We start from the raw sequence: 20,180 nt of genomic DNA, 5'->3' as shown, positions 1-20,180 counted from the left end.
GCATAAATGAAATCCATGAAAAAGAGAACAAATTTGAAGTATATAAAAAAAATTTTCAACAGAAAAAGAAATAAAATGGCTCTTAATTACATGTAAAGCTATTAAAATATGCATAACAAAATACATAAAAAATAAAACAAGATATTCATTTTATTTTTTAGGATAAGCAAAGATCAAAAATTTTATTACTTGATAGAGAGAGAGAAACATGGGAAACTTAACTGGTAAGACCTCACAGACAGCAATTTAAAAAAAAAAAAACTATCAAAATTTCAATCCATATACTTTTTTCACTCAGAGTTTTAATTTATATTCTAATATATATTTCCTTAGGACACAAATTGATTAATGCTAGTAGAAAATGAATACAAATAGGTAATTCAGTGAAAAAGAAAATCCAATGAGTAAATATGTAAAAATATTTCATCTGAATTTGTAATATAAAATTAAAATTAAGGTATTAATACAAGCATGTCTAGTTTTATTGTGCTTCATTTCATTGCACTTTGCAGATGTTGCATTTTTTACAAATTGAAGGTATGCGGCAACCCGCATCCAACAAGTCTATGTGCACCATTTTTTCCAACAGCATCTGCTCACTTTGTGTCTCTGTTTGGATGCACTAAAACCATTGCTCCTGTAAAACAAACAACTTAATTGACAAATGTCTTGTGTGTTCTGACTGCTTTACTGCCTGCCATTCCCTCATCTTTCTCCCTTTCCTCAGGCTTGCCTATTCCCTAAGACTCAACAATATTGAAATTAGGCCAATTAATAACCCTACAATGGCTTCTAAGTGTTCAAGCGAAAGGAAGAGTGCTCATCTCTCACTTTAAATCGAAAGCTAGGAAAGATTAAACCTAGTGAACAAGTCATGTCAAACGCTGAGACAGGCTAAAAGTTAGGCCTGTTGCACCAAACAGTTAGCCAATTCTGAATGCATAGAAAAAAGTTATTGAACCAAATTAAAAGTACTGTTCCAGTGAATACACAAAGGATATGAAGGTGAAACAGCCTTACTGCTGATATGGAGAAAGTTTTAGTGGGCTGGATAGGAGCCAGCCACAACATCCTCCTAAACCAAAACCTAATCCAGAGCAAGGCCCTAGCTCTCTTTGATTCTATGAAAGCTGAAAGAGTAGCAGAAGCTGCAGAAGAAAAGTTGGAAGCTAGCAGAGGTTGGTACATGAGATATAGGGAAAGAAGCCATCTCCATAACATAACAGGCACAAGACAAAGCAGCAAGTGCTGGTGTAGGAGCTGCAGCTAGTTATCCAGTAGACGGAGATAAAAGTAGTGAAGGTGGCTACACTAAACAACATATGTTCAATGCAGATGAACAGGCTTCTACTGGAAGAAGATGCCATCTAAGAGTTTCATAGCTAGAAAGGAGAACTCAATGCCTAGCTTCAGTGCTTCAAAGGACAGTCTGGCTCTCATGTTAGGGGCTAATAAAGCTGGTGATTTTAAGTTGAAGCCAATATTCACTTTAGCATACCAAAAATCCTAGGGCCCTTAACAATTATGCTAAATTTACTCTATAAATGGAAGAACACAAGCTAGATGACAGCACATCTGTTCAGAACATACTTTACTGGATATTTTAAACCATCTGTTGAGCAACCTTGGAAATGATTGTTCACTCCGCCAGTGATTTAGATTATTGTGTTTCCTCAATTGTTTTCACTACTGGCCTCATTTTCTGTCTCTCCTCTTGCTTCCTTTATTATTTTTCAACAGTTTGGGTTTTAGTTTTTTCTTAATTTATATATTTTTCTACATTTTAATGGGACTTTGAAGGTAGATGAGCTAGATAAATATTCACAACCTAGTACTTTTATAGTTCTATATATCTTTCTTAGATTACTTAGCATAGTGTTTTATATTGTGTTTATGTATGTGTGTGTATGATCTAGCACATTGTAAGTTCCTTGACCCCCATCTGTCTCATTAATCATGACACCCCACAGAATACTGGCAAAAAATTTTCTTCTAACCAAAAATACTAATTGCCAGGTCCTCCAAGTTTTATCTCTAAAATATGTTTATATTTAGTTATTTCAGTTCATCTTTCTCACAATTTTAACACTTTGATCACCTCTTCTTTGAGACATTTAAACAGCCTCCACTGGTGTCATCAATTCCAATCTCTCGTTTCTCACTCTTATATACTGCTGCCAAGATTAATCACTCTGAAACTTAGCCTTGATTATGTTAATTCTTTGTTCCAAAGTCACCATGACCTATGATATTAATTCTAAAATATAGCCTAATATCTAAAGTTCTCCATCATCTAACTCCAGCAAACCCTGCCAACTTCAGTTCTTAAGATTGCCCTATAGCTTGTCTTGCTAACAAAGTACTTGCCTCTTCTTGAATGTCTCTCACACACCCTGCCTTGCCCATTTCCACATGTACATTTTATGCCCAGCTTTTCAAGTGCAGCTCAAATGCCACCAGCTCCACAGAACTTTTTTGCATTTCTCCAGAGAAATTTCCTTCCTCTGAACCTATATAATAACTCCTCATGAGTGTTATGGCTATAAATACTTTTTCCTTTTATGAACTTTTAAAATGCATAAGTTTTATAGCCACTCCTGAAAAAAACAGGCTTCTTGTAAACAAAATTTGAGTCTGAGTTATTATTTGTACCTATTATACTAGCTAGCACAGGAACTCATAGGGTTAAAAGTAATTTTTTAAAAAATAACAATAAAATCAAATATCAATTACCTATATTAATAAATGGAATAGCTCAGCTAGAAATTATTAAAATCTGGGTAACCCAAACTTTATTAATCATTGGACTCCAAATTACTCACCATCCACTTTTAATAAGATATGCATATTAGAAGCAAAAAGAAAGACACCTAGAAGGAAGGTTAAGGAGGCTGATTTATGAACTGATCTTTTGAATAACAAAATAAAAAGTACTTCTGGTTGCACATAGTAGACTCCTAGATGAAACAGTATTTTATTATTCACAGATCAATATATCTCCGGTTACTAATACAAAATAAAATTTTACTCAGTCATTGAAATTACCAAAGAAATATGAAAACATCCAGCATAATTCCTAAAAAATACTGCTCAATAATTGTTGACCATCAATTCTTGGGAATTCTTGGGTAAGTGGTCTTTACTTTGAAAAAAAGCAACATATTATTATTGAACCAATTATAAAAGTTAAAGTTATTAGATCCCACAAGCAATGAGCTCTTGTGGCCAGTGGTCTAGGTTCAAGATGGTGACATAGGAGCTTCCTGAGCTCACCTCTTTTCTTGGATACACTGAATATACAATTACACATGGAGCAATTAACTCTGAAAGAAATGTAGAAACTAGCTGAATGACTCCTGCACATTGGGTACACACCCACATCAGTTTGGCTAGGAAAGGCAAGGACACACTCTCACCATAAATGCCACCCCCGGCACAGCACTATACAATCTGAAGGGAACTCCCAACTCCCACCTTCTCCCTAGGAGCAAAGAGTTTGGACTCTGCATCTATTGTAAGACTCGCACCTGAGGGACCAGCCCCCAAAACAACTAGCTCTAATAGCCAGTGGATCTTGTACCACTGAAATCCACAAGACCATACATATGACAAGTTCATACGAACAAAGACACAGTTCAGTTCTTAATGAGCTCATGAATACTCACAGTGGCTATTCCCCTTCCCAGGGCTCAGTGCAAAGGAAACAGACAGAAACAACCATTTTCTGGTTTTTCCCTAAAATACATTTCTTTGCATACTTAAATAATTGCTGTCTGAACATCAAGCTTCTAATTTAGCATGTATCTTGGGACAGAATGTGATCCAACCCTGAGATCAGAGAAGCTTCTTGACACCTCCCCAGCCTGCTCCGTCTAGCCAGCTCCAAGTCACCAATATTTCCCTGGGAGAAGCATATATATACATTTGTCTGGCACACTGGCTTTTGTGGTCTCTGCAAGGGACCAGCCCCAAGATCACAGGCCTCAGATTATCAAAGGGGCTTTCATTCACAAGCCCCACAGTACTGCAAGAGCACCCATCACCATCATCATGGCTATATACTAGGTCCAACATAGACAATCAGATAAAACAAACTCTCATTTCTCAGTTTCTCCATTTATATTAAATGCAAATAGATTAAACTCTCTAATCTAAAGACATAAAGTACCTTCATGGATAAGAAAATAAAACCCACCTATGTGCTGCCTATAAGATGTTCACTTCAGCTTTAAGTATACATACAGACTGAAAATGAAGAGATTAAAAAATGTATTCCATACAAATGGAAAGCAAAAGAAAGCAAGAGTAGCTATACTTAAATGAGGCAAATTAGACTTTAAGCCAAAGGCTGTAATAACAAAGAAGGATGTTATATAATTACTAGTAGCCCCGTGCACAGAATTCTTGCGCATTAAAAGAGAATTAATTAGCAGAAATATTTTAATATTGCTATTTGCCCTTTCTCTACAATAGAAGTGTGAGAATAAAAGGAAATTAGTAAAATATGCCTACTTTGTCTAGAGTTTGTCCTTGTGATTTATTAATAGTCATCACAAATGCCAGCATCACGGGAAACTGTCGTCGAATCAATTTAAATGGGAGGCCAGTGTCAGATGAGGACAAATCAATTCTTGGAATCAGAACAACCTCTCCCTCTGCAGATCCTGTTAATACTTCAGCTTCAATAATGTTAGGTCGTAATCTTTTGATAATAAATCTGGTACCATTACAAAGACCCCATTTAATATTAAGATTTCTCAATAGCATAATGATTGTACCCACTTTCAATTTTAATTTATGACATGGTATTCCCAAAGGAGTAATACTATTAAGAAATTCAATGGGAAAATTTTCCTTTTCAGCATCATCTGTGGAATCAATGGAATCACTCAAATATGTGTGAAAATCTCCATTGAGTACATTCAAAATTTCTTCATTTAATTTTTGAACATGCTCATTTTTTGGACAAAGAATTGGACGTTTAGATATATTTTTAATATTTATCTGTAGATAATATTCCAAAGGTAGCTTCAATAATAGATCCATTACAAATCATTTCACAGGGAATTTCAATAATATCCATTCCTAAATGAAAACTGCTATCGAGTTTGCCATCTCCAAGTTTTACTAACCATTCATTATAAGCAGAATCCTCTGATCTCATATTTGTTATAAAAGACAACTTCCTGAAACACCCCCCAAACATTGCAGTACTTTAAACTCGTTTGTACTATGGCCAATTGCACAGCATGCGGTACAATACTGAGACATTGTCGAAAATCCCCTCCGAGAAGGAGAACTTTCCCACCAAATACAACATTCAAATTTCTCTTAGTAATCTGTCTATGGCGTTTATAGCATGACTGGATGCCATAGTTCATTCATTGATAATCAGAAGTTGGGCCTTTTTAATAGTTTTAGCAACTTCACTGTTTATATTGAATCTAGAAATTGAAGTTTCATTTAGTGGAATGGGTAATTTATATTGGGAATGAAAGGTGCTTCCACCGAGAAGTAAATTTGCAGCAATTCCTGTAGATGCTGTGGGTAAAACAGTACTACCACAACCTCTAATATAATGTTTTAAAACTTTATAAAGATATGCCCCCATGCTCAAAGGGCCGGTTCCTGCCTCAAACCTTGCCCTCCCAGGAAACAGCTCAGTAAGAGTGCAGCCCTTGACAACGCAACCCAGAACTCAGTGGGTCCACACTCTGAGGGTCGGTTCCTGCCTCAAACCTTGCCCTTACCGGAAACAGCTCTGGGAAACAGCTCGGGGAGGGTGCAGCCGTTTCCAAGACAACCACTGCTGAACTGACTTCCTTCCATTTGGTGGAGCCTCAGGTCGTGATGTTACACGCAGGGTTTTTATATAAATAGATAAAGTGATCAATTAAAAAAGAGGATATAATTTGCTTCTCTTTGATGATTAGCGATGTTGAACATATTTCAGGTGACTCTTGGCCTTCTGTATGTCCTCTTTGCAGAAGTGTCTATTCAGGTTCTATGCCCATTTTTATTGTATTTTTATTTTCCTTTTTTTTTTTTTTTGAGTTGTATGAGTACTTTATATAGTTTGGAAATTAACCCCTTGTCAGCTGTATCATTGGCAAATATGTTCTCCCATACAGCGGGTTCACATTTCATTTTGATGATGGTTTCTTTTGCATGTGCAGAAGCTTTTTAGTTTGATGTAGTACCATTTGTTCATTTTTTCCTTTGTTTCTCTTGCCCTAGGTGTTATATCAGTGAAAATTCTGCTATGTGAGATGCCTGATATTTTGCTGCCTATGTTTCTTCTAGGAATTTCGTACTTTCATGACTTACATTTAATTCTTTTATCAAATTTGAGTTTATTCTTGTGTATGGTGTAAGTTGGTGGTCTAGCTTCATTTTTTTTTTTTGCATGTACCTGTCCAATTATACCAACACTATTTATTGAAGAGACTGTCTTTATTCAATTGTATGTTCTTGCCTGGTTTATCAAATATTAATTGAACATAATGGCTTGGGTCGGTTTCTGGGTTCTCTGTTCTGTTCCATTGATCTAAATGAATGTTCTTATGCCCATACCAGGCTGTTTCAATTGCAGTGGCTTTGTAGTATAGCTTATCTGGCATTGTGATCTGTCCAAATTTGTTCTTCTTTTTCACAATTTCTGTAGCTATTTGGGGTATTTTATGGTTCCATATAAATTTTTGGAGTGTTTGTTCTAATTTGTGAAATATGCCATTGGTATTTTAATAGGGATTGCACTGAATCTATAAAATGCTTTGGGTAGTATGAACATTTTAATTATGTTAATGCTGCCAATCTATGAACACAGTATATTCTTCCACTTGTTTATATCTTTTTCTATTTCTTTATTCCAATGTTCTGTAGTTTTCTGAGTAAAGGTCTTTCATCTCCTTTATTAAGTTTATTGCTAAGTATCTTATTTTTTTGTTGTTTTAATGATAAACGGGATTGTTTTTTTAGTTTCTCTTTCTGAGTGTTTATTATTGGTGTATAAAAAATGTCATTGAGCCCAAGGGCTTGGCTCAATGGTTGAGCTTTGACCTATGAACCAGGAGGTCACGGTTCAATTCCTGGTCAGGACATATGCCAAAATCCTTTTTTAAATCTAGTAGTTTTCTTAGGGTTTTCTATGTATAATATCATTTATCTGCAAATAATTACAGTTTTACATCCTCCTTTCCAATCTGGATACCTTTCCAGAATGGCTATCATCAATAAACAACAATTGCTGGCAAGGATATAGAGAATAAGGAACCCTCGTGCACTGCTGGTAGGAGTGCAGACTGGTCAGCTACTATGGAAAACAGTATGGAGTTTCCTAAAAAAATTTAAAATGGAACTGCCATATGATCCAGTGATCCCACTTCTAGGAATATATCCTAAGAAGCCTAAAATACCAATCAGAAAGAATGTATGCACCCCTATGTTCATAGCAGTGCTATTTACAATAGCTTAGATCTGGAAACTGCACAAGTGCCCATCATTAAATGAGTGGATAAAAAAAGCTGTGGTAAATTTATATAATGGAATATTATGCAGCAGTAAAAAAGAAGGATCTCTTACCCTTTGAGGCAACATGGAGGGACCTGGAAAGTATTATGCTAAGTTAAATAAGCCAGTCAGAGAAAGACAAATATCAAACTTATATGTGGAATCTAATGAACTGACAAACAAAATAGAGCCAGAGACATGGAAGAATGCAACAGGTTGAGGATTCTTAGAGGCAAGGTGGTAGAGCAGGAAGAGATTAACCAAATAACTTGTATGCATATATGCATAACCCATGGACACAGACAATAGTGTGGTGAAGGCTTGGGGGGGCAAGAATGTGGAGGAGGGGGTCAATGGAGGTAAAAAGGGGGACATCTGTAAAACAACAATAAAGATAATTTTTTTTTAAAAAGAGGATATAACATTTATAAATATTTATATACCCATATAGGAGCCCATAAGTATATAAAGAAATATTAATGGGCCTGCAAGGAGAAATAGACAGTGATACAATAATAGTAGGGGACCTCATACCCATTTTTCATAGTTTATAGATCATCCAGACAGAAAATAAATAAGGAAACATTTAATTTAAACTACAGATAAGACCAGATGGACTTAGATATTAAAAGCTCATGCTATCCAAAAGAAGCAAAATACATATTCTTCTCAAGTGCACATAGAAAGTTCTCCAGAATAGATCATAAGTTAGGCCATAAAACAAGTCTTAATAAATTTAAGAAGGCTGAAATCATATCAAGCATCTTTTCAACAATGATATAAGACTAGAAATCAATTGTAAGAAGAAAATAAAAATTCACAAAAAGTGGAGAGTAAACAACATGGTACTGAACAACAAATCTGTAAAAAAAATCAAAAGAAAAATTATCTTGAGACAAATAAAAATTGAAATACAACACACCGGAAATTATGAGATGCAGCAGAAGCACTCAGAGGGAAGTTTATAGCAATAAATGTCTTCATTAAGAAAGATTTCAAATAAATAACCTAACTTTACACCTCAAGGAAACAGAAAGAAAAACTAACGAAGTACAAAATTCGTAGAAAACAGTAAATAACAAATAATAGATTAAAAATAAATTAAAAAGAGACTAAAAAGACAACAGAGCATATCATAGAAACAAAGGACTGTTTTCTGAAAGGATAAACAGAATAGATAAGCTCTTGGTTGAGTCAACAAGAAAAAAAGAGGACTAAAAAATAAAATCAGAAATGAAAGAAAAGATATTACAACAGATATCAAATAAATACAAAGGATCATAAGAGACTACTATGAACAATTATACACCAGCAAATTGGACAACCAAAAAAAGGGATACCTTACTAGATCAACTGGAACTTGCATATACTGTTGACAGGGTGTAAAATGGTACAGTCATTTTGGAAGAGTTTAACAGTTTCTTATGAAACTATAAATACACATACACAGGACCCAGCAATCCCACTCCTAGATTTAGCAAGAGAAATAAAAGCAGATGTCCACTAAGACCTGTATGAAAAAGTTTGTAGCTCTATTTCTAAGAGCCAAAAGAAGAAACAGCTCAAGCTCTGAATGGATAAGCAACTTGTGGTGCACCTGAACAATGGAATACTACCCAGAAACTAAAAACAACGAACTGCTGATACACACAATAACAGGTGTGAATAAATGGAGCTTTAATCTAAGAGAAATGAGCCAAATTCTTAGGGCTACATATCCTGTGATTGCATTTTCATGGCGTCCTGGACTCAAGAAGGCAAAGCTATAAAGAGTTACCAGATCAGTGTTTATAGGGACTGAGAATGGAGTGAATGCAAAGGGGCAAAGAGACTGTTGAGGGAGTAAAGGAGATGTCCTGTATCATGACTATAGTTTGCTAGAGTTGCCTTAACAGAATATCATAAACTGGGTGGCTTAAACAGATCTGGAGGCTAAAATTTCAAATTGAGATGCTGGCAGAACTGCTGTTCTCTGAGGCCTCTCTCATTAGCTTGCAGAAGACCACTCCTCCCCTGCTGCCTGATCACATGCTCATTTCTCTATGCAAGGACATCTTTGATGTCTTTTGTGCGCCCAAAGTTTGTCTTCTCATAGAGACAGTAGTCATACTGGATTAGAGCCCACCCATATGAGCTCATTTAACCTTAATCATCTCTTCAAAGGCCTTGTTTTCACCTGTAGTCACATTATGAGGTACTGGGGCTTAGGGCTTTAATGTATGAATTGGGGGTGGCGAAGTACACACAATTCAGCCCATAATAACTGTGGTGATAGTTAAACAACGAAATACATTTCACAATTCATCAAATGTATATAGTCATATAACTGCTATAACTGTATATTATAATTGTGTGAAACTATATAATGACACTATATATTCCAAGGTCAGCCCATTCACCCAGAATGAACTATTGTTAAACGTGAAAAATGTCAGGGAGGACTAACTGATACCATGCTATAATTCTTCAAATGCTTACTGATTGCATCATTTTAGAAATGACTGTGTTGAAATATAAAAGTAATCTTCTACTAAAGTTTCTAGGAAAGATCTCAAATGATTCTCTTTATTCTTCCATTTTTATTTGGGCAAGTTTTGGCAAATCTCTGCTGGGAACATCTGGTAGACAAAAAGATGATACAGGTTTCCAAGAACAAGCTAGAAAAGCTGGCTGGTGAAATGTCAGCCTATGGGGGCGGGAGGACTGTTACTTTGATTTATAGAGGTCATGCTATATGAGATCAGCAGTGAATACCTCTATTACAATGTCTAAATTTAAATCCATCCACACAGTTGTACAAACAACTTAAAAGTGCAAATAAATGATATAACTTCCCCATGTGGACATTTCTGCTCAAACTAGTTTTGTCATTAAAATATTAAGCAACATATGGCAGGCCTAAATATCAGTTACATCATATATGCCAGGACACATTGCTTTAAGATCTGCAAATAAAATGATACTGCTGGCAACTTCTGCAGAATGGATGCTCAATCACAGCACTTTAGGAAGATAAAAAAGAAAAACACTTTTTTTTGTTTCAATTTGACAGGTTGTTGTTGGTTTTAGCTCAGACAAGAGCTTTCACTAAGTAAATACATATCCAGATTGAACACTATTGCTAACAGGAGACGTTTTCAGCGGACTCTCATAGTCCCGCAATATGCTTCTTGGGTAAATACATTCAATTCTGATCCACAAAAGGTATGGGAGAAGTCTCTAAGACATCCAGCTGTTTACCACTTTGTAATGAACAGCTGGATTCCCACTTAGACTCAACAAATAATTTGTGAAGTAGTTCAGATAAACATACAACTTAGTAATTATCTAACAGGAAATATGTACTCAGAACACTTTGTATATATAGTGGGTTGGAGAATATTCCCCCTGAATACTTAAAAAATTTTTTAAAAATTAACACATGAAAAACTTTTTATGTGTTGAAAGGCACACTAAGAGGGTTTCAATTTTCTCGGGCAACTGTGGTAATAACTATATTTTCCCCATGAAGCATTGACACCGAAAGAGAAATGTCATTGCTTCTTGTAGGACCACCTCATGTCCTGGATTTTCTTAGGAGAGAGAAGTCACATGTCAAGCAAAATATACTGTCACCCTGGTGACTGAAATACTGTAAAAATGATTTAAAAACAAGTGTACTGTATGTGGCCTAGAAAACTACCACACATTGCACATTCTTTCAGGAAATTATAAGCCTTGCCTTCTATAGAATACTTGAATCCAATAAAAGAAAATGATATGTTTCTAGACAGATTCCTTTAGTGCAGTGTCTCAAACTTCACTGTGCATAAAAGTCACAAGGGAGTATTTATAATGTCGAAGCTGCTTCAATAATTTTAGGGTGGGGCCCAAGACTCTGGATTTCTGAAAAGTTCTCAGATGGTATTGATGCTGCTGGTCTACAAATGCTCTTTGAATAGCAAAGCCTGAGAACATTTACTGACAGCTGAACGCCGTCAGTTGTATAATAATCTTGGTCAGTAGCATTCTATTAGTATTGATGAGGTTTTGTTTTTTAAAAAATATATTGGAAAATACTGCCCACTCACTGGAAAAGTGTGGGCTTGAGAACTGAAAGTTGGAAGAAGGAGCAGGAAGGCTAAGGTTGAATCTCAGAGCCCTAGAAGGACCCACAGTGAGAGCTGTGGGCATGAATACTATAGCCACAGTTAGTACCCCATCCTTTAAAAAAAATGACTGGATATAACTTAATCTTTATTTCCTTCTATCCTTCTGTACTAATGTTTGATATCCTTTGAGTAATCCATGTATTAGTTTTCTGGGGCTGCTATACTAAGAACAGACTGGGTGGCTTAAACAAAAATGTGCTTTTTCATAGTTTTGGAAGTCTCAAAGTATGATGTCAGCAAGGTTGGCTCCTTCTGAGGCCTTTCTCCTTGGCCCAGAGATGGCGGCCTTCTCTGTATACTTCACATGGTCTTCCCTCTTTTTATAAGGACTTGGATTAGGGCCTTATCTAATGACCTCACTTTAATGTAATTATCTCTCAAATACCCTATTTTCAAATACCGTGACATTCTTGATACTGGGGGTTAAAATTTCAACATATATATTGTGAAGAAATTAAATTTATCCCAGAGAAGTGTGTATAATTATAGATAACTATAAAGTTATATAATTGGTATATAAGTATACACACTCTTTTTTATATGGTTACAGTGAGTTATGCTGAGCCAAACTAATTAAACAAACACTACAATATAATTAAAAAGCAACACCAGAGTCTTCATGGTTCTCCTGGTCTTGGTGCCTAAAATAAGGAACTAAAAGGTTGCTTTATCTGATATACAGAAAAGGAAGAAAGAGAGAGAGAGAGAGAGAGAGAGAGAGAGAGAGAGAGAGAGAGAGAGAGAGAGAGAGAGAAGAAGAAGAAGAAGAAGAAGAAGAAGAAGAAGAAGAAGAAGAAGAAGAAGAAGAAGAAGAAGGAGGAGGAGGAGGAGGAGGAGGAGGAGGAGGAGGAGGAGGAGGAGGAGGAGGAGGAGGAGGAAGGGAGGAAGGAAGGAAGGAAGGAAGGAAGGAAGGAAGGAAGGAAGGAAGGAAGAAAGAAAGAAAGAAAGAAAGAAAGAAAGAAAGAAAGAAAGAAAGAAAGAAAGAAAGGAAGAAAGAAAGAAAGAAAGAAAAAGAAAATTGGAGGCTTTAGGTAACATAGGCAATCTTTCACCCATGTTTTTGTGCATCCCCATACCAAATCTCTGAGTCCCAAATTCACATAATAGTTTATCATCATACTTAGGTTTCCAGAAATAATATATAGCAGTTCATGATAATACAAAGCTATTATTTGCCTATTTTGCTGCCTTAATATTTGCTCAGATGCTGCAAAAACGAGTGGTGAAACTGCTGATGGTAAGCACAAAACAAAGCAGCAGCACCCAATAGAATTAGCAGCCATTAATTACATTCTGTACTGCTGCACACTTGCAGTGAAAACATCAGTTTCACTAAGAATGTTCTTAATGAAGCAGTAAAGATTACTAGTTTTATTTCATCCCAACACTTGACTGGATGACTTTTTAAATACAAATCACTTTTGCTGTACACTGACACATGCTGAATGTCTAAAAGAAAAAAATTGAGCAATTGTTGGAGCTGCAAGCTGAATTATCTGCTTTTTTCATGGAACCCTAGGTTTACCTGGTTATTCAGATTTGGGCATTTGGTGGGTAATTTCTCAAAAATGAACACAGTGATCCTGACACTTCAAGGAAACAACTGGCAGTATTTGTTGGCAAGGAAAAAATTTGAGCTTTTAAATCAACACCAGAATTTTTAGAAATTTACATCTGTCTCTATGAGCTTAACAGTTTCTCAACACAGAAAGACTTTTTTAGTGAAATTAACAAATGTTACTATTTAACAATGTATAATAAAATGTTACAACATTTGGAAATCTAAGCAATTCAGTGGACCCAACATTTTCCAAATGATAAATGAATGATGTTAGAAAATCAAGCATGATAGAATATGCAAAGATAGCCTAATAATTTTACTGTAAAGGAATTGAAAAGTTCATTAATAAGGTTTCAATTTCCACATTACAACTAACCATTAAGAAACAACCACATGCAATGAGAGGTAGTATAAAAAAACTATCCAAACTTTTCTAACTTTATACCTCTGTAATGCTAGATTTATTTTGTTTTACTGGAACCAAAACAACACATTATAACCAACTCAGTGCAGAAGCATATAAGTAAATTCAGCTGTCTTCTATTAAATGGAATATTAAATAACTTCAAAGAACATATAAATCAATGCCACTCTACTCATTTGTTTTTGATTTGAAAAATACAGTTATTTTCATAAGAATGGTTTTTATATTAATATGCAATACATTAATTATTGCTATTATTAAATGACAATAAATATTTCAATATTTCTATATTAATTTCTAATACAGTAAATATCAATGACTATAACCCACACAAACAAAACTCTTTGCTATCTTTTATAATTTTTAAGTATAAGGTTCCTAAGACCAAAAATTTCAAAAACCAGTTCTCTAGGTATACACTTTTATCCTGGATGGGGATTCTGCAAAATCCCTGTGCAGCCCTCCACCGTCTTCTGCTTGAGCGAGACTGAGCACGAACTGCAAAGAGTCCCTTTTACTTTTCTGCCCCAAACAAGACAGAGCTTGTTCTTTTCTTTCCCCAAGATTCACCCAAACATACTTGTCTTTGCAAAACTGGCAGGAGGCTCAAAGTACAAAAGCTCATCCAGTCGAAATCTTTCTCCAACAGAAGGAAGAAAACATAGTTCAGAATCATTCCTGGGGAAACCATTCTTCCTCCCTGGGCCTGTTCAGCCTCGAAGGCAGGTGTGTCCTCTGCAGAAAGCTCTCAGTGAAGCACCACAGGAGTCCTTTGGGGAAGGGAGGGCTGTCCTCTACCGGCTCTGCTTTCACCGCTACCCTCATCGTTGTCATCATCACTATCATCATCACCATCTACCACACCCACTGATACAATACCCAGAGCTGCCGCTGTGCCTTATGCCTTGTATGTCAGGCACTGGGACTGTGCTAAATACTGTGAGAATTACCTCATTTAATCTTCACCAAAATCTCAGGAGCCAGATAGGATATTATTGCCACTTCACAGATGGGAAGTTGAAAATGAGAGGTTAAGTAAATAACTCAAGGACTAAGATAATAAGTGGGGTGATTTAGAATTTAATTAAACCAGAGCCAGCCACTCCACAGAAAAACTCCTCTGCTTCCTATCTAGTTTATTTTCAGGGAGAATAATGAACAGCGTTCTGAGGTGCCTCTCTGCCATTTTGTTTTTGTCAAAGTCCCATTTTCCTGAACGATGGAGCAGGGAAAGGGGCTGCATTCAAAATCAATGTTTATAACTTTGAGAATTTATTCTGGGAGACTTCTTGTTAAAACAGAAGGTGCTTTATTTTAAATAATTTTATAAAGCTTTGTTTTGTTTGTTTACATACCATTACTATAAATAAAAGCCATTGTCTTATATGCCTTTAACTTGATAATCAAAAGCAGCAGAAAAATTTATCTGGTAAGACATTTTTTCCCCAACACAAAACTTAAGGAGGTCTTCATCCTGTGGAGCCCTGTATGAGTGATTCTAGGTTACATAATGGAAAATGTCTTCAACTACCATTTCTCAAGCAGTAAAGAAATGTTACAAATGGCCATTTCTTATGTCAACCCTCTATAAAAGCTTAGAGCATAACATTAAATCATATATCCATGAAAGTATTTCTATAAGATACTCAGCTAATATCGCTCAGGTATGGTATTTTGGCTGACCTAACTTGATAGATCAAGACTCAATTTAGAAATCCTAGAGAAATAAATAGTTAATATGTTCTTAGGCTCCATTATTCTGTCTCAACAGAGCTGATGGCAAGTGTTGGCTCACAGTCAACTCTTCATTAGACTTCTTGACATTGCCTGAAGAAGTGATATTATGTTTTGTTTATTAAAAGAAATTCTATGCTTTAGACGCTGAACATCCAGGCAGTCAGAAAATCTGTTTTAAAAATTTAGAAGCCTGTCATATTCTCAGCATGAGGAACATCCTAAACTCTACCTACATAAGTCTCAGGCACGCATTTGGATTTAGACTCCTTTATTTTTCCTCTCAGAGGGATAGACACCGAATCTATGTAAATCCCCCTTACAGACAAGCAAGAGCTCTGGACCCTGAGCCTGAGTGTGGGCGAGTCTGGCCCTGACGTGGCAGGCTATGGAACTTAAGATGGTGTGATAGACAGTGGCCAGAGGAAAACAAGCAAAGAGCCACTGGGTTTCCATCAGAGGAAGCTCCGCAGAGAAGCAGAACCCTATGAAAAGTCAGCAAAAGAGAAGGCAGAGTTACCAGCATTGAAATGGACTTCTGAACTTTAAGTAGGAGATGCTTGGGTCAAGGTTCATTTCCTAGTGTCTCCAGGGCCCAGTGTAACTGAAAAAAAATTGTAGTTATGACAAGATTGCTTAAACAACATTTGATCAATATCTGGAAGAAGTGTTCAATTGAGACCATAACCGCCACCATAGCTATCAAGGTGTTGTTGTTTCTAGGAAATATTGAAATGAAAGTCCATTCCAGAATAAAATATTATTAGACAGGTTAAGGTAAAAATTATAAATTTCAGATATCTTTTATTTGAACTACTATTAGATTGGAACTGGTGGCTAAGGATTCCCATTGATTTAATTAAATTTTAAAAAGATTACTTTATTTATGAAAGGATATTAACCTGATGTATATACAAGGTATGTGTGACTTCATTTGAATTCCATTTGAGGTGTTGCCTCTTTAACTTTGCAATTATTTTCATTATATTTTAACTTTTTTCAATTTCCTGAAAGTCTGAATCAAGAAATGGGGTGGGGAGGTGCAGTTTAAGCACATAGCAGGCAAAATTAATTTATCAACAGTTATTCCTAAAGAAATACTGAGAGGATTTGTCATCATTCTTCAAACTGAGAATGTTACTTGTAAAACTAAAGCCACCATTTCTCTATCCTAACCTTCTTCGGTCCTTTGGTCAAACGCAGTCACAACAATATGGAGAACAAGATTAAGATATGGAGACTGTGGTCATTTTCAACCTTGACTAAAATATCCATTTCTAGAATTGAAGCCCCCCCCCCCAAAAAAAAGGATAATTACAGACTAAAGAATCTCAGAGGGGAGACAGGGGTGGGAGAAGTGGGAAGAGATTAACTGGGACCTTACATGCATATATGCTTAGCCTATGGACACAGACAAGAGTGTGGTGAAGGCCTGGGACGGTTGGATCAGGGGTGGGAAGGATCAATGGGAAAAAAAGGGGGGGTGGGTACCTGTAATATTTCAACAATAAATATAAGTTTAAAAAAATAAAAATACAATAAACCTGCAAAAAAAAAAGGAATAAGGCATTAGGTTTTAGTTGGATTGAATCTTTTAGATTTATCCCACAGACCATGTATATTGGAGAAATACAATTTTCAGTGCAAACTAGTAATTCAGCATCTGACTCCCAACTATACTTGCCAATATCACCTTCCTCACTTCAGTGTTTCAATTTCACTGGATTTCTGCCTTCTCCATACAACCATGTGCTCAAGCAGGGTGATTTTATCCAGAACCGCAATCCCTGTTAGCAATTCCTCATGAGCAAGCCAAAAACTATAACACGGAGTCCATTAAAATTTCTCCTGTAGTTAACAAAACCCTCAAAATGAATATGAACTTTGGAAGATCTAGAAAGGAATGCACAAATCAAGTCAGTATAATCAATAATGTTCCTTTACTCCTTCACTGTCCCTAATCCTGTAAACTACCTTCCTCCTTTTATATATCTGTGTGTATCACTGAGTCATAAACTCTTTTCTTAACCTTGTAGTAGGACTAGGGGCAAAAAAAGAGCTGAGCCACTTACTGTATTTCTCAAAAATATTTTAAGTTGCTTAACTTCCAGCTCTCTCATTTCTAACCACTCCTTTTTCATAGAAACTACCCAAACACCTACTGAAGCCTTTGGGAACTCTTATTCTTACCAGAGCAAGGCCCTGAAGTTGCTTCAGTTTGAAGGAAAGGAGAAGTGGGTGACTCAGTTGACATACCTTTCTCATAACACAGTAGACAGGTGGGAAGATCTTACTTAAGTGAAAATATGATGGTAGATACTTTTGCTGAGGAATTTCTTGATGAGCCATGGTGGGTCTTTCAAGATGAGAAACACAAGGGTGCCTAGGAAGCTAGAGCTGTAGTTCCCTACATAATAAAATGAGAGGAACTGTAAGATGAGGAGAGGAGAGAAAAAAAAAAAAAAGACAAAGGGGAAAGGGAACCCAATCAGCAGTCTTCTTGCTACCTATCAAAACCTTCCAATACCGCCATGGCTCAGTCTAGAAGAAAACTTTCAGAGATATAGAAGATGAATTGCTGCTCTTTTTTTGTAATTTAAATAAAAGCACAAGAAAAAGAGCAATAGCAATCGCATTACAGCCTCTGTTACCAAGGCTAAAAGTCTAATGTTTTAGGGACTGAATTCTAAGTATTTTTAAGTAGAGAAAATAAGGTCATTACAGTGAACATACCAACTTGGATCAAACTGGAATAGATAACATGGGATCCAGCAGGAAGAACATGGATTGAAGAAATTAGGGGACTAAAAAATACAATAAGAGATAACAGAGCTGGATGGAAACACGACTAGATTCACTAAGTAATCAAGAAATGATTTTGTTTAGAAAGGCAGTGCAGTATAATAAACTGAACACAGTGTTTGTCTTAGACCAAAAACATGCCTGGGATCAAAATCTAACTCGAGTAAACCAGTGGTGTGAGCTTTGGCAAAGTTCTTACACCCCTTGAGCTTCAGTTTATTGATAAAAAGTAATATTTAAAAAGGACTTGGAGCATATTAGGAAATTATTTCACCATTAAATATTTGGACTAATAACCAGACATCTCTAGATACATTTTATTTTGTACAAATCTGTATTTATAATCTGCTTCATATATTTCTATTTATATTAACACTCCAGGTTTATATAACTGATTACAATGTATTTATTGCCATTATACAATCCTGGGATAAAGAACAACTTCAGCTCCTCCTAAAGGAAAATAGTTAATTGTGCTGGACTCAGCCAATATCTCTTTACCCTGATGTCCTAAGTAGGTAGATGTATCCCTTATATTTTATTTCACCATAGTGATTTGGACTTGCAGAAATGAAAATTGAAGCATTTTTTATGTTCCTGACATACAGTCTTAATAAATTATGTCATTTTTTATGCCACATAAGAACATTGAACAATGTTTCTGTTGAAATTGAACATAACATTTACCAACGTATTTCATACATTTACAAATCTGTCCTATTGACCTTTAGTACAGGTTTTACTGGCATCAGTTATCTGATAACAAGTTCTGGCACACCCTTTACAATGGAGTCTTGTGCAATAATAGAGTTAGTGTTGAAATAAACCAATACTAAGCCATTTCATTTCAAATAAAATTATTTCAGTTGTATGTATATTTCTCAACCTGTTTTTCCCTCCAGTATCGTTCACAACTCCCCAACCCTGACTGCCAATATAGTTTATTAGGTTTGATTAAAATCCTTTATTTGCATTAAACAGTTTTTGTTTGTTTGTTTGCTGGGTTTTTTTGTTTTTTTTTTTTTTTGGCTTGAGATTCTATGATCACTGAAAAATGCTAATGTTATGTAGACCAGCCAAAACACTTTTGCTCATAAATATTGGATGTGCTAGTATTTTGCATGTTTTATACTTTTGAATTTTAACATTTAACTAAGCATAGTACTATTTACTCTTAGTACTAAATGAACTAGAAATAGAAATGTAAACGTAACATAATGCTTGCGATATATATTTTTTCTTTTTTAGTTTATAGGGGTGACATTGGTTAACAAAACCACACAGGTTTCAAGTGTACAATTCAACAAAACATCATCTACATACTTCATGGTGCACCCGTAGCCCAGAGTTAAGTCTCTTTCTGTCCCCATTCAGCCCCCATTTGCCCACCCTCACCTACCCCTCACCCTCTATTCCCTCTGGCTATCACCAACCACACTGCTGTCTGTGTCCATGTATTTTATATTTTTTCAATTATTAAATTTCAGTAATTTAAAAAAAGTATATATACATCTCGTGCTTAAGATAGGGGAACCTGTCTTGAAAACAAAACTTACTGACACTCAGTTTGCCAAAAAGTTTTAGTAAATTATTTTACAAAGGATAACATCATTTATCTTCCACTCAGTCATTATTTTCTGATGTGATTATTTTCATGTTGATAAAACTCCTATTTTTGGTCTACGACTTGCTCTCATTCATCATCTACAGTGTCCCTGGACCAGTAGTATGGTAGCAAGAAGCAAACCAGAGGCTTTGTGATATTCCTAAGTACGTGTATGAAGCCCTGTACATGCCAAGTGACTTATAATATTTTATATGTCTTCTAAACATCCTAATGTATAGCCCACATTTTCAAAGAAATGCCAGTAGAAGCCTATGTTCTTGCCAACAGGATAATACATGGCAACTTACAACCAAGTAAAAATTTCAAAAATGCAGAGTATGGTTTCAATTTAACTGTAACAAATATGACATAGATACACAAATACAAAATAGA

Source organism: Myotis nattereri (genome assembly GCF_964212035.1).
Source record: "Myotis nattereri genome assembly, chromosome: 3".
Classification (NCBI taxonomy): domain Eukaryota; kingdom Metazoa; phylum Chordata; class Mammalia; order Chiroptera; family Vespertilionidae; genus Myotis; species Myotis nattereri.
The sequence above is the reverse complement of the archived record's forward strand: the minus strand, read 5'-3'. Positions refer to the sequence as shown.